General features: G+C 46.7%; 1 protein-coding gene across 2 annotated transcripts in view; it reads right to left on the bottom strand.

The window, feature by feature from the left end:
* Positions 1 to 13,981, bottom strand: part of LOC119165880 (uncharacterized) — a 29,648-nt gene extending 15,667 nt beyond the window's left edge. For both annotated transcript variants that reach the window (XM_075870614.1, XM_075870612.1), the window contains exon 1: positions 13,904 to 13,981. The gene's annotated coding sequence lies outside the window, so the exon portion shown is untranslated. The remainder of the gene's footprint in view (positions 1 to 13,903) is intronic.
* Between the last annotated feature and the right edge of the window lie 442 nt (positions 13,982 to 14,423).

A 14,423-nucleotide genomic window follows, 5' to 3' on the forward strand; every position in this document is an offset into this window, starting at 1 on the left:
CGGGAAATTATAACTGAAAACTAGGCCACCCTTATAACGCCGGCACAAGCGGGGGCATAGCTGTGTTGTCTAGCTCAGCGGGCTGCGGGTGGAGGAGACCCTGATTATAATAACCAGTCAGGTGCTTTGCAAATTTTGCATATACGTCTTTGTGGCTTTTGTATAAACACGCCGATACATAACCGGGACATAACGGTGACGGCAACCATCATGGCATAGATCAGTCGAGAGTGTCCATAAAAATGCTATCGCAATAAAAGGGTAACACCATCACGCCACCTGTATAGCATCCATGCTGTGGCCTCGGAGACAAGTGAAATGACCACTAATTTATTCGCCTAATGTTTTATTGTTGTAAGGCAAAAGAATTTCTACTACAACATGTCAACGTCTCTCTCACAGAACTGTGTTTTTCGCAAGGCTCGCTTTCACAAAAGCTATTAGGTTCAGTCTGACCATGCCTCTGTAATTAATGTGAGAATGTCCGCCTAGGGACAGAATGAATATGAAAGCAACTAACACTTGACGCCCCATTATTTAAGCCTACGACTGGCACCCAAAATTTTAGGTAACTGGATGGATGAATGGATAAGGCTGTACCCTTTAGATCGGTCGGTGGCTAGCGCCACCAAGCCGTAATACCTAATGAACCAAAAACTATATATTTTTTTCCTTAAAAACTGAGTTTGAGGATTCGTACTTTGCAGTGAAGAGTTTAATTTTCACTCGTGCCTTGACTTTAGCCACCAATCAGATAACCTCCTTCTAGTTAAGTCTACCCGCTTAAAGTTTATTTTGTCCTCCCGGTCCCTAAACCCCAGTGCTTTGAAAAACTCTGCGCCATTATCCTGAACTATAGGGTGAAGCCCTTTGCAGAACATTATCAAGTGTTCGGCAGTTTCTTCTTCCTCTCCACACGCACTGCATACTGTGTCTACCCCTTCGTATTTGGCCCGATATGTCTTGGTTCGTACTACTCCCGTCCTGGCCTCAAACAGTAGAGAACTACCCCGAGTATTATCATAGATCCTTTCCTTTGCAAATTCCTGCTTGAAAGTTCGGTAGATCTCTAGTGCGGACCTCTTAATCATGCCCATTCTCCACATGTCAGTCTCAGTTTCCTTCACTTTCTTCTTAACCGATAGTTCTTTTTTGTTTGGCCACCTGCTGTTTTCTAAGTATTTACCAGTCAACTTCCTGGTTCGCTTCCTCCATTTTGTATCGACATTCTTCATGTACAAGTAGCTGAAAACCTTCTTAGCCCAACGCCCTTCCCCCATTTTTCTCAATCGCTTCTCAAATTTTATCTTGCTGCTAGCTTCCCTGCCCTCAAATGATGTCCATCCCATATCACCTTGTACTCCCTGATTTGGTGTATTCCCGTGAGCTCCTAAAGCAAGCCTACCTATTCCACGTTGCTTAATTTCTAATCTTGCTTGAACTTCTGATCTCATGCACAAGACAGAATTGCCGAACGTCAGCCCAGGAACCATGACCCCTTTCCATATTCCTCTAACAACATCATACTTATTGTAATTCCACAGTGCCCTATTTTTCATGACTGCTACATTCCTGTAACCTTTAGTCGTCGCGTATATTTCGCGTTCCCTCAGATACTCAGTCCCATTGCTTATCCATACGCCCAGATATTTGTATTTATCTGTTATCCATAGCGTGACCTCCTGTATTCTAAGCTCACTACCTTCGTTGTCATTGAAAATCATGTTTGCTGATTTTTCCCTACTGAATCTAAAATCTAACCTATCTCCCTCATTACCGCAGATGTCCATCAATCTCTGCAAATCTTCCTTGTTGTTGGCCATTAGCACTATATCATCTGCGTACATTAATGCTGGTAGTGCCTGATCAATACGTTTTCCTTGTTTGACTAAAGAGAGGTTGAAGCCCAGTCCACTTCCCTCTAATTTTGCCTCTAATCCTTGTAGGTACATCATGAATAATAAGGATGACAGGGGGCACCCCTGCCTAAGCCCCCGTTTTACCTCTGCAGGCTTGGATACCTGTTTTTCCCACTTTATAACTACCTTGTTACCTTTATAGACACCCTTTAAAAGAATAGTGACTACATGTTCCACGCCTAGTGTGTCCAGTATTCCCCACAATTCCTCTTGAACCACGCTATCGTACGCTTCCTTGATATCCAAAAATGCTAGCCACAGGGGCCTGTGTTCTTCTTCTGCTATTTCGATGCACTGCGTCAGTGAGAACAGATTGTCTTCCAACCTCCTGTGTTTCCGAAACCCATTCTGCAGTTCCCCCAGCACCCTCTCATCCTCTATCCACGCCTGCAGTCTTTCCTTTATAATCTGCATCGCCAGCCTGTAGACCACTGATGTCACTGTTATAGGACGGTAGTTGTTTATTTCAGCTTTGTCCTCTTTCCTTTATAGATCATGCTCATCCTGCTAAGTTTCCATCCATCGGGAATTTCACCATCGATTATTATTGTACTCACTGCCTCTCTCAAAGCCTGCTTAGACTTCGGACCTAATGTCTTTATCAGCCTAATTGGAATGCCATCTGGGCCTGTTGATGTACTACTAGGAACCCTTTTTTCAGCCCTTTCCCACTCTTGTTGTGAAAATGGAGCCATTGCGCCCTTTGATTCGTCCTTGTCTATTTTGGTGCATAAAGTACTTCTTTGTTGAACTTTTTTAGTCACCCTTGTTCTTATATATTCAATAGCTTCGTCCCCTTCTAGCCTAGCACCTTGGGCTGTAGTCATAAAGCTCTGCTCTAGGCTCGTCTCATTTCTTAGGGAGCTTAGATGGTTCCAAAATTTCGCAGCTGCCTTTCTATCTTTTTTATGTACTTCTGCCAACCACTGAGCTCCCTTCCTTATAATTTTTTCATTGATCAGAAGGAATGCATCCCTTCTACAGCTTAGAAAGGTTGCCCATTTTCTTTCCACATCATCTGTCGGTTCACCCCGCTGCTTAGCATGTCTGTGTTCCCTAGAGGCTTCCTGACGTTTTGCTATGGCTCTCTTAACTTCCTAATCCCACCAACTTTTGGGTTTGTGTCTTCTTTTCCGGGGTGACTTGTCATGCGTCTTAGCAAGCTCTAGCTCAAAGAGTCTAATTAGATTCGTGTATGTCCACACTGTCTTATTGTCCTCCGTGATTACTTTCTCAATTTGTTTAGTGGCTATTTCAATTTGCCTTTCTGGATAAAAATTGTCCTGTAGTTGCTCATCTTGTCTCCTTCCCACTTTCACAGCTATTTCAGAACTTAGCTTGATACGTTTGTGATCGCTACCCAGACTTCTGTAGCCACCTTCATCTATGTGCATTTCCCTGAGCTTATCATACATCCTATGTGACATCAGTGCATAATCTATCGTCGACTGAAGCCTTCCTACCTCCCATGTTATTTGCCCTTCACACTTCTCGGTACTGTTGCAAATGATCAAATCAAGCCTTTCACACATATCCATGATCATTTTGCCTGTCGGGTCGGTATACCCATTTATATCTTCTATGTGCGCATTCATGTCTCCTAGTATAATTATCTCGCACTCTATTCCTAACTCCTGAATGTCCTTTGATATACACTCTACCATTGCCTGGTTTTCCTCTCTGGCCTTTGCTCCCGTCCACAAGTACACGAAATCAAGGAGTGTCATTTGACCTGCCACTTTCCCTTTAAGCCATAAATGTTCCTTGCACTCCTGCTTGACCCTTTGCCAGTCTGTACTTTTATGAATCAATGCCCCAATACCACCCCCCTTTCTGCTGCCTTCTGTTCTATTACAATATTCCCACGCGTAGTCCGGATTGTTCGGAGGTTGTTCCTTGTCCCTGAGATGTGTTTCTACAAAACCGTATACCATCGGCCTCTCTTCCCTTAGCTGTTCTTCTATCTCTTCCCACTTCAGCCTGTTCCTACCACCCTGCATGTTAATATACCCTATGTCTGAATTGGCTCGGCGCTCGTGGCTACGTCTATTTGCGCCCCGGACTCTACCTATCTTAGATATTGGTGCCACTTTGGAATCGTATCTGTCCATACCACCTGTCGAAGAGTCTCCCTGGTTGTTTTCCTCGTTACTAGCTATCCTGCACCCCGAAGGGCTCGCTTGCCCCCCAAAAAAAGCTACTGCGCGTCCTGCAAGTCGCCAACCCACCTCATGACCTAGCCGCCCATCGGAGTGAATTCTGTCTCGTTGAAACCCCCCCCCCCCACCAATGCACCTCTCTGTTTATTTCCACCACCTCAAAGCCTTTCTCTCGACTCATCCGCCATATCTCTTGGTTTGCGTTGACCACCGCTCTTTGCAGGTTGCTATCACGCACCGGTACCTCCGGTATCGTGCATATCACTACCTGCTTCTTAGGAGAAGTGGCGCGCATGTCATCGACGCGTTTCGCCAGTGTGGCTGCTAGTCCTGCTGCATCTTCATTTAGGACATCGTTTAAACCGCCTGAGGTTATCAAGACGTTTCGTCTATCAGCTGTCGTTTTTAGCTTTGCGCTCGCTTGCTTTATGACTGCTTCCAGCTTGCTTCCTGGGAACGCCCCTACTGCAACCCTCTTGTCACCTCTTACCCTCTCTTTGATGGCTTCTGTGCATCGATTTAAATTTGAGTCCCCGGCGATTATCACATGCTGTGACTTTTCCGCTGGAGCGTTCTGCACCTGGGGGCTACTTGCACCTGTGACGCCGGCTGCTTTGTTCTCTCCCTGCCCCACCACTACCTCGCTGAAGCTGGGCTTTGCGACAGTTGAACCGGCTAAACCTGTTTTTTCCAAGCTTGCTTGCTTTTTCTTCTCCACCGTTCTGGTTGCCGGTTCTCTACTGTTCTCTCGGTAGGTCGCTTCTTTGTTCAGCTTCGCTAGCACTTCCTCGGCGGACTTCAGTCTTTCTCCCATTGCCCTCGTTTTCTCTTGCTCTGTCACCAACGCAGTCTCGAGCTCGGCGATTCTCATCAGCAGTTCACTCTGGGCAACCATCATTTTCTACATTTTTTCCTCGACCTCACATTGCCTACACTTCGCGTCAGCCTCTTCTCCATCCGCTTCTACGCTTGGGTCCACTTTCAAACCCACTCCACATTCTGAACACTTCACAGTCTTTTTAATCATGCCTTTCTGACACCAACTGTCCCTATACTCGATAATTACTAAACTCGAGCCCTGCACTACGAAAAAAAAAGAAAGTCCAAGCTCTACTACAAAAATTTGCGTGTTCAATGTACGCGCACCTCCCCCACGGGGTGGCAAAAGAAAAAACAACAACAACAAAAAAGTAAAGCACACACCCACACTACCTAATAAATACCTGGTGACTGGCCCCCGAAAAAGCCGTACCATAAAATAAGTGCTGCGAAGATTTCGACCGCTGCCTTATAATTATAAAGACAAGCTCAAAACATGCAAAAACACTTATCTGCGCAGTCGATCCGGAGCACTCAAAAACTACTGAGCTAAATTTGCGCCCTCTAGATGTCAGGATTTTGCACTTTCAATGGAACCTTGCCACCCGCGCCACAGCTTTCAGTCGGCGCTTTCATTATGAAGAGCTTTCAAATGCGAAGTTTCTAAGCCGCATTATATTGTCACGCGTATCGAAATGTCTCGCCCGCACACACGCTAAAATAATATCCAGGGGATGATAATGACAACGTTCCCGTGGGTTGCACTATCAAGCTGCCCTGTTGGTCAGCAATACTACGCGCTCTGCCCAGCGTGAGCTAGATTAGCTCATACAGAATAATACTTTCCCGTACTAATGTGAAAAGTGGAATGCACAGGCTTGCTGGTAACGGATATTGCACTCGTTTCGAACTATTACTGCAGTAGACTCGGCTTGGAGGCGCGCACGCCTGCCTCTTGTGAAGGCTGCTGCTTCCTCTGAATTTTGTTTTGCAATGACTTGACAACATTCGATGTTAAAGTTGGATGCTGTAGATATTTCTTGTTTGGTTAACGCACAACTTGCTGACTTGTGACTGTATTTGCACAATAGCGATTCTCAAACCTCTTCGGATAACTAAAAAAATTATAGTCACGAAGAGAGAATCGAGAAGAAACAGTTGAGTGCCATCTGTTATCTAGCTTTCGTGTTCTCATGTTTTTAGTAATGCATTAGTAATATAACGAAGAAATGATAACAGCACCAGGGAATGACAGGCATCATCGCAGAGTAAGGCACCACGAGATCGGCGCACGAGCTCCACCATCTTTCTCATCCTGTCGATATCTCGAATCTGCCACTTGCCCGTTAGGTTCGCCCAATACACCTCGTTACATTTGGTAGATGGTGCTGGGTAACCGCATCGCCTACACACTGGAACTCAAATCCCGCACCCTGCCGTCGACCATTCAAGTTGACGCTGCCCAACATACAGTACCTTTCGCGGCCGCTATTTGCCCGGGCCCGGTTGACCAGCGACACCCCCCAATCTTTGCGGGAACCGAAGACCAGAATGTCGAGGACTGGCTGTCGTCTTACGAGAAAGTCAGTGGACCCAACAGGTGGGATGACGCTGCTAAGTTGGGCACTGTCAATGTTTATTTCAGCAATGTGGCCAAGCTGTGGTATACGAACCACCAAACGGAGTTCGCGAACTGGTCTGCCTTCAAGGAGGAGATATGTGCCGTTTTTGGTCGCCCTGCCTTACGCAAGCTACGCGCCGAACAACGTCTGCGCACACGGGCACAGGAGCCAGGTGAAACTTTCACCTAATATATAGAAAATGTGATCGACTACTGCCGGCGCATCGATGCTTCCATGAGCGAGAGTGCAAAGATACAGCACATTATGAAGGGCGTCGACGATGACGTTTTCCAGATGCTTCTCGCGAAGTCTCCTAGCACTGTGGCCGAAGTAGCGACTTTGTGTCACGGCTATGATGAATTGCGAAGGCAACGAGCTCAGACGCGGCGCTCATTCCAGACAATCCAACCAGTGACCACACTGGATGTCTTGAGTGATCCAGACAAACCTTCTCGCACAAATGAAAGACTTCGTGCGAGAGGAAGTGGGTCAGCAGCTTTCTCTACTGCCTTTTGCTCAACACCAGGAGCTCTCGCAGCAACAGCCGTTGCGACACCCACCACCATTGGCTCCCATGCTCCGACATGTGGTCCAGGAGCAGATCTCCGAGGCTATGCCGGTGCCCTTGCAGCAGCCCCCCGTCACCGCGCCTCTTACTTATATGGAGGCACTAAAGCAGCAGCAGCTACACCAGCCCCCACTGTTCGAGGGACTGCCGCGTACCTCAGCCCCGACTCAGCCGTGCACCACCTGGGTTTCTCCCATCGCTACCACAGCCTCAACTCACCCGTCCGCCGCATGGGCTGCTGCCCTCGTCGCCAATATTTGGAGAACGCGCGATAACCGACCCATCTGTTTTGCATGCGGCGGTCCTGGCCATGTCGCCCGATACTGCCATCGTCGCGTGCCAGGATACACAAACGCCGGGACACAGAACAGCTTCATGGACCTTCCTCCTTCTCGTCTGCAGAATTTGTATCCTCAGCCAAGCTCGCCGTCACGGGAATGTCCGCGTGCTGAGTCTGGTCGCTCAACTTCACCCCGTCGTCGCTCCCTGTCACCCATGCATGCGTCGGCGGCCAGCTCCTCAACACGAGGGAAACTAACGGCCGCTGCTCAGGAGGCAAAAACTGTGCTGTCGAAATGCTCAGGTTCACGGACATTGCCATCGAATATTGTCAAAGTTTTTGTAGAAGGCATTCGAGAATATGCTCTAGTGGAAACCGGTGCTGCCGTTTCCGTGATAGACGCTAAACTTTGCTGCAAGGTCCGAAAAGTGACTACGCCAATTGACACGATGTCCTTGCAAACAGCGAATGGGGACCCAGTTCAGCCTGTAGCCGCCTGTACAGTCCAACTGATCATTGCGAAGGACCACTACACTGTTGAGTTTATCGTCCTTTCGTCATGCTCACACGCCAGCATACTCGTATGGGACTTTTTATCGCGTAACCATGCCGTTATTGATTGTGCATTATCGGAACTTGAACTCTTCTCGTTTTCCGACCAACCAACCAACCACATTCAGCCCGCCGTACACAAACTCGTTGTCAAAGAAGGCACTGAAATTTTTCCGACAGCAGCTGTGTTGCTTCCCGTGGTCTGTGCTGGCATTAGGGACGAAGCTGCATTCTTTGAACCATCCAACCTGTTCCTTAGTCGAAGATACCTTCTTCTGCCTTATTCAACCCTCTCCACTTCTGAAGGAAACAGTGCTCTTTGCCTCATCAATCCCCTTCCGTATCCCGTCGAACTATTTCAAGGCGAATCTCTTGGTCACGTGCATGCTATCGATAAAGAACAATTTTTTACCGTGCCGCCAGATTGCGCCGGTGAATACGATGCCATCAGTGCCCTCAACCCTTGCAATCTACCACCTTCCGAGCTTTTCGATTCATCGATCGCCGACGGACTATCGCGATCGGAGCGCTCTGAGCTTCTTCAGCTGCTCTACCAGTTCCGTGAATCCTTTGACGTTACTCAACCTACCCTTGGCCGAACTCCCAGTTTTTTTTCACTGCATCGACACAGGTTCCAACGCGCCAGTACGACAGCGACCATACCATGTTTCCGCCGCGGAACGACAGGTTATCACCAAACAGGTTGACGATATGCTCAAGCGCGACGTTATCCGACCTTCCCAAAGTCTGTGCGCATCACCTGTCGCTCTTGTAAAGAAGAAAGATGGTACATTTCACTTCTGTGTTGATTACAGACGCCTAAATAAGATCACTCAGAAAGACGTATACCCTTTGCCCAGGATTGATGACGCCCTTGATTGCTTACAAGGTGCCGAGTTTTTTTCGTCGTTAGATTTGCGTTGGGTTATTGGCAGGTGCCCTTAACAGATGCCGATCGTACGAAAACAGCCTCCGTGACGCCGGACGGGCGATAAGAGTTCAATGTCATGGCCTTCGGCCTCTGCAATGCGCCGGCCACATTCAAGCGCATGATGGACTTCGTTCTGCGGGGTTTGAAATAAAACATATGCCTCTGCTACCTCGATGATATCGTCGTCTTTGCACCCAATTTCGCAACACATCTTGTACGCCTGAAACATGTCCTCACGTGTCTGAAGAATGCGCAGCTCCAACTGAATCTCAAGAATGGCCTCTTCGCTGCTCGGAAGCTCACCATTCTCGGTCACATCGTATCAAAGGACGGCGTTCTTCCCGACCCGGCTAAACTACGCGCTGTCGCTGAATTCCCCGAACCGACGACTGCAAAACAGTTACGCAGCTTCGTAGGATTGTGCTCCTAATTTCGTCGGTTTGTGCGCAACTTTGCCTCCATAATTGCCCGTTTGACCCAACTTTTAAGCAGTGCCAACGACATCTCGTCATAGTCTTCCGAGTGTGATCACGCATTTACCACTCTTCGCCGTCTCCTAACATCACCGCCTATATTGCGCCACTATGATCCCACGGCTGCAACTGAGATCCATACAGACGCCTGTGGTGTCGGTCTCAGTGCAGTTCTCGCACAACGCAAGCCTGGATCCCCTGAGTATGTCGTCGCCTACGCCAACAGAACGCTCATCAAGGTTGTGGAAAACTACAGTGTTACCGAAAAAGAGTGCTTAGCCATACTTTAGGCGATTGTCAAGTTTCGCCCATATTTATATGGCCGCACGTTTGCTGTAGTTACAGACCATCATGTCTTATGTTGGTTGTAGTCGCTGAAGGATCCTTCTGGTCGCCTTGCTCGTTGTGCTCTGCGACTTCAAGAGTAAGACATCCGCGTCGTGTATCGTTCCGGCCGCTAACATATCGATGCTGATGTGCTCTCGCGATCACCACTGTCTACTGAGGCTGTCCCTATATCTTCTACAGAACACGCGCTGTCAGCTCTTCACATCGACACAATATACTCTGCACTGCGCGACGATCCATGGATAACTTCGCTTCAGGGCGTTTTATCTGGGATATCGACACTTCCAACCACTCGAGCAACGCGACGCCAGGCTTCGCGCTTGACCATTCGAGGTGGCCTTTTGTACCGGCGCAATTACACACCAGATGGTAGGAAGTGGCTGCTCGTTATTTCCCGAAAGCTGCGCTCTACAATCTGTGCATCATTTCACTCCCACCCGCATTGCGCTCACGCCGGTCACTTCAAGACTTACGAACGTTTAAGGAAGCGGTATACTGGCGTGGGATGTTTACTTTTGTTCAACAGTTTATTCGCGGCTGCAGTGTCAGCGATGGAAACAGCCACTGAATCCAGAAGCAGCTCCACTACAGGAGCTTGCGTGCCCCGACCGCCCATTCGATGGCGTCGAAATTGACCTTTAAGGACCACTGCCATTGACCACAGCAGGTAACCGGTGGGCTATCGTTGCTGTAGATCATCTGACACGGTACGCCGAAACCTCTGCTCTTCCTACGGCGACCGCTCAGGACGTCGCATCTTTCATCCTCCAAGGGTTTGTGTTGCGTCACGGCCCTCCTCGCGAGCTCCTCAATGACCGGAGCCGTGTATTTCTATCCGACGTAATCGAAGCACTTTTTCGTCAGTGCTTATAGTACACCAGATGAGTACTCCTTACCACCCTCAGACGAATGGCTTGACTGAGCGGTTTAATTGGACCCTGAGTGACATGCTCGCGACGCATGTGGCATCTGACCAAACGAACTGGGACCTGGTTCTTCCGTTTGCGACCTACGTGTACAACACCGCTACCCAAGTCACCACAGGCTTTTCCCCATTCTTCCTTCTATACGAACGTCAACCATCACACACAATTGATACTTTGCTGCCATATGCACCAGATGTAACTGACTGCACGACCCTGTCCGAAGCCGGCCGTCACGCCGAAGAATGCCGCCAACTAGTGAAGCAGTTTACTACGGCTGACCAGCAACGCCAGAAAAAGGCCCGCGATGACGACCACCCTCCTGCCGCAAATTTCGCCCCTAGAACCCTTGTATGGCTGTATGTACCACCCTGTGCACCTGGTTTGTCCACCAAGCTATTTCAAATTACCATGGTCTATACCGCGTGGTAGAGCGCACGTCGCCCGTCAATTACGCAATTGAACCACTTACGCCGCTCCGTGACCATCGTCGGCGTGGACACGATATTGTTCATGTGAACCGCTTGAAGCCGTACTTCGACCCACTCGTTCTCACCTGTTAGATCACCAGGATGGCTTCATCTTTCTCGACGGGGGCAATTATATTGAAGAAATGATGACAACACCAGGGAACAACAAGCATCATCGCAGAGTAAGGCACCACGAGATCGGCGCACCAGCTTCACCATCTTCCTCGTCCTGTCAATATCTCGAATCTTCCACCTGCCCGTTAGGTTCGCCCAATAAACCTTGTTACAGGAAGAATTTTTAGCAGGCTTAGGCACTGAATATGTTCTAGTTATCAGGTCACTTTTCCCGGTGACTCAACGGCTGTGCTCTTTTTCTGGTGACCAAGTACGTTGTTCATTCCCATCGCAGCACTTCAGTTTTAATAGAGGTGCTATTATCTAACAACAAAGGCCGCCCAGTGTGAGTGCTCGTAAAGAAAATTCACGTGATTGAATTTATATGAGGCTAATACCATGTTCTTTATATTCACATTTGGTTCAGGTCGGTAAAAAACATGCTTAAACAATAGGTCATCGAAAGTGTTGGTTCATCTAGTATTATTTGTGGAGGGCGTTAATTAGCCATTTAATAACCAGCGTCCCACATCGCAACACGTAGAATCCTTAAAAAACTGGCCCCGCCGCGGTAGTCTAAAGGCTAAGGTACTCGGCTGCTGACCCGCAGTTCGCGGGTCAGCAGCCGAGTACCTTAGCATGCCTTAGCAGCCGAGTACATAACATGGTGGTTTGGGGACTTTAACCCCGCATATCAATCAATCTTTAAAGCTGTACAGCTAAAAAGAAGCGAAGTGGACGGCTTCACAAAGACGCTAGATATGACAAACGATATTATCTTCTCATGGAAACTTTTTCAAGTTTCCAGTTAGCTGATGTTTAAATTATATTATCATAAGAGCACTTCCCAGAACAACATGCGCAACGGTGAAACAATTTTTCTGTCATCCCACTGGAACTAACTAATCAAAACAAAACTTGCTTATTGTTGTGATTTTTTAGAGACGTCGAAATAAAGTTCCTCAGTATCCCGAAAATTCGTGTTTCTTTTTTGAGTGGACGTAGGTCCACATCGTATGCTATCATGTTGTGTTTTCTCTCATGCCATCTATTCTCATAGCTTTAAAACTAAATGTGCGGAAAGGATATTCGTGTTTGTTACCATGATAAATTTGACCTGACTAATTTAGTCGGCGCTTAGGTGAATGGACAAAAATTAACGAGACCTTGAAAGAACCTACGAAAGCAAGTGAAGACAACCAAGCAATACTATTTTGGTGAAAACCCTGCTACTGAAATATCCCTGGGAGTGTTGCGTTGGTTGACGTGGCTGCACAAGCACATAGTAAGGATAAGTCGTCGGCAATGCGTATGAAGAAGGGCGATAAGCTTCACATAGGGCGACAGTCGTGAGCTGGTATAGTTGCAGAACGACATAGTTGGATAGAAGCTCAAGATATTCATACTTATGTTACATTGATGCTATTCTTCGACTGAACTTTAAAAGCAAGCAGGTTCTTAGCAACGCAAGTGTATCGCCCCCAGCTGTGTTCCACATACACAAAGCACTTTTTACGCATAATTTCTCAACAGGAGTGTTCAGAATGTGCATGTCGACACACGGATGAACATGCCCAACGTAGCTTATGAAAATGCCCGTCACAATATGAAAAATCGCTAAAGCTGATGGCAAGTTTATTGTCACTGAACCATGGATTGTTGAGACTCCAAAAAATCTCAGTTCTGTAGCTAACACGTTCCTTACAAAAAGGCGCATGATGAATCATCAAGAAGACCTAACAAGAGAGTGGTGTATTCAAATATTATTGAAAAAAGTTGTTTGAGTTTATTTCATGTGTGTTTAGAAAAAGTTGTTGACAATTTGAGTACTTGGTACTCTACTATGGGAGAGCGTAAAGCCGTCTCTAATGTAGAGAACTGCCCCTAATCATTCAGCGCTTTCACACGATTAATGTCAAAATTCATTTTGTGTCCTTATTTACACATTTCCTCCATAAGAGTGCTAATATGTAACTAAACGTTTTGTAGTGCTATTTTTCTGCCTAAATTGTACGCGCCACTTCATCCTATACGTGCCAATGCATTACGCGATGAAAATCTACATTCTGTCTTTCTTCGCGAATGATCTTGTAAGAACTCTGCATAGCTGTTGCTTTCTTCGTGAATTATTTCGTTGCTTTCATTTTTCACACCCCAGAAAAGGAATATCTGGTATTTTAGAAAAGCACTAGCACCTACTATATATATATTAAAACTGTACTTTTCTACGTATTCAGACAGAGTCTCTTCAGTTTGTATTAAACGCCATCTTACGGCGCCTGCAAAGATGTCTCCGTTAGTAGCGAAGAAGTACTATTTACTAGAATACGCAGAAAACAAACCACGTCGCCGAGCGCTCGCGATGGTAGTCAGAATGGATCACATTGTCTTTCGCTGAATTTTCATAAAACTAGTGCTGCCATCAGTAATGTTGCCGTCACCGGAAATAATTTCAACGAAATTCAAAGAAAAAAATTGTGATTTAACGCTTTCTAATTGGTAAAAAATAAGCAGGTCGCAATGTTGAAGTTAGTCGATGCCTTTAGAGATCCTTTTAGGAAACACGCTTGCTAAACCGCTTTTAGAGCGATTACACGAAAGAATTGGGACTTTAAGCATTTGGTCACAAATGACCCCCGCTTGTGGTTCACAGAATTATGAAATAAAAATACGCACATAGAGGTATTTTGATTAATTCGCAGTATCGAAAACTACTGATACTTACTCTCACATCCACCGCTGCCAATGGATGACGAAGCGAGCTTTCAGAGTCAGTGGGATTGATAATGTTATCGCGAAAGAGCAATACTTCAATGTTGCAAGATCAGAAGGAATAGCCTAAAAATAATGTAGTCTGAGTAATTAAATTAGTATGATGGATGAAACTATTTAGAGCGATTATTGGCACGCATCGTTAGAAAAAAAACAGTTTCTTTTTCATTTGCCAACACACTTAGAGAAAAATGCAATACTATTTTCAGTTGACAGATGGTTAATGCTGCGTTGCCGTTACCAAAGTTATCACGTAATACATCATAGCCAGTGAGACACTTCATATTTATAGCGTATGAATTCGGGGGTACGATGAAACCTTGTCTCGTCGAGAAAAGACAGTTTAGAATACTTCTCATTTTCGGAGATCTACTGATGTCTAGCAATGCGCACCTCTTTGTGTCTTGCAGCAAAATGAAGTCGCTCAGCTAGTTGGTTGAGCATGCTCAACGTTAACAACGCGATTGAAAAAC

Source organism: Rhipicephalus microplus, chromosome 8 (genome assembly GCF_043290135.1).
Source record: "Rhipicephalus microplus isolate Deutch F79 chromosome 8, USDA_Rmic, whole genome shotgun sequence".
In the NCBI taxonomy this organism is placed as follows: Eukaryota; Metazoa; Arthropoda; class Arachnida; order Ixodida; family Ixodidae; genus Rhipicephalus; species Rhipicephalus microplus.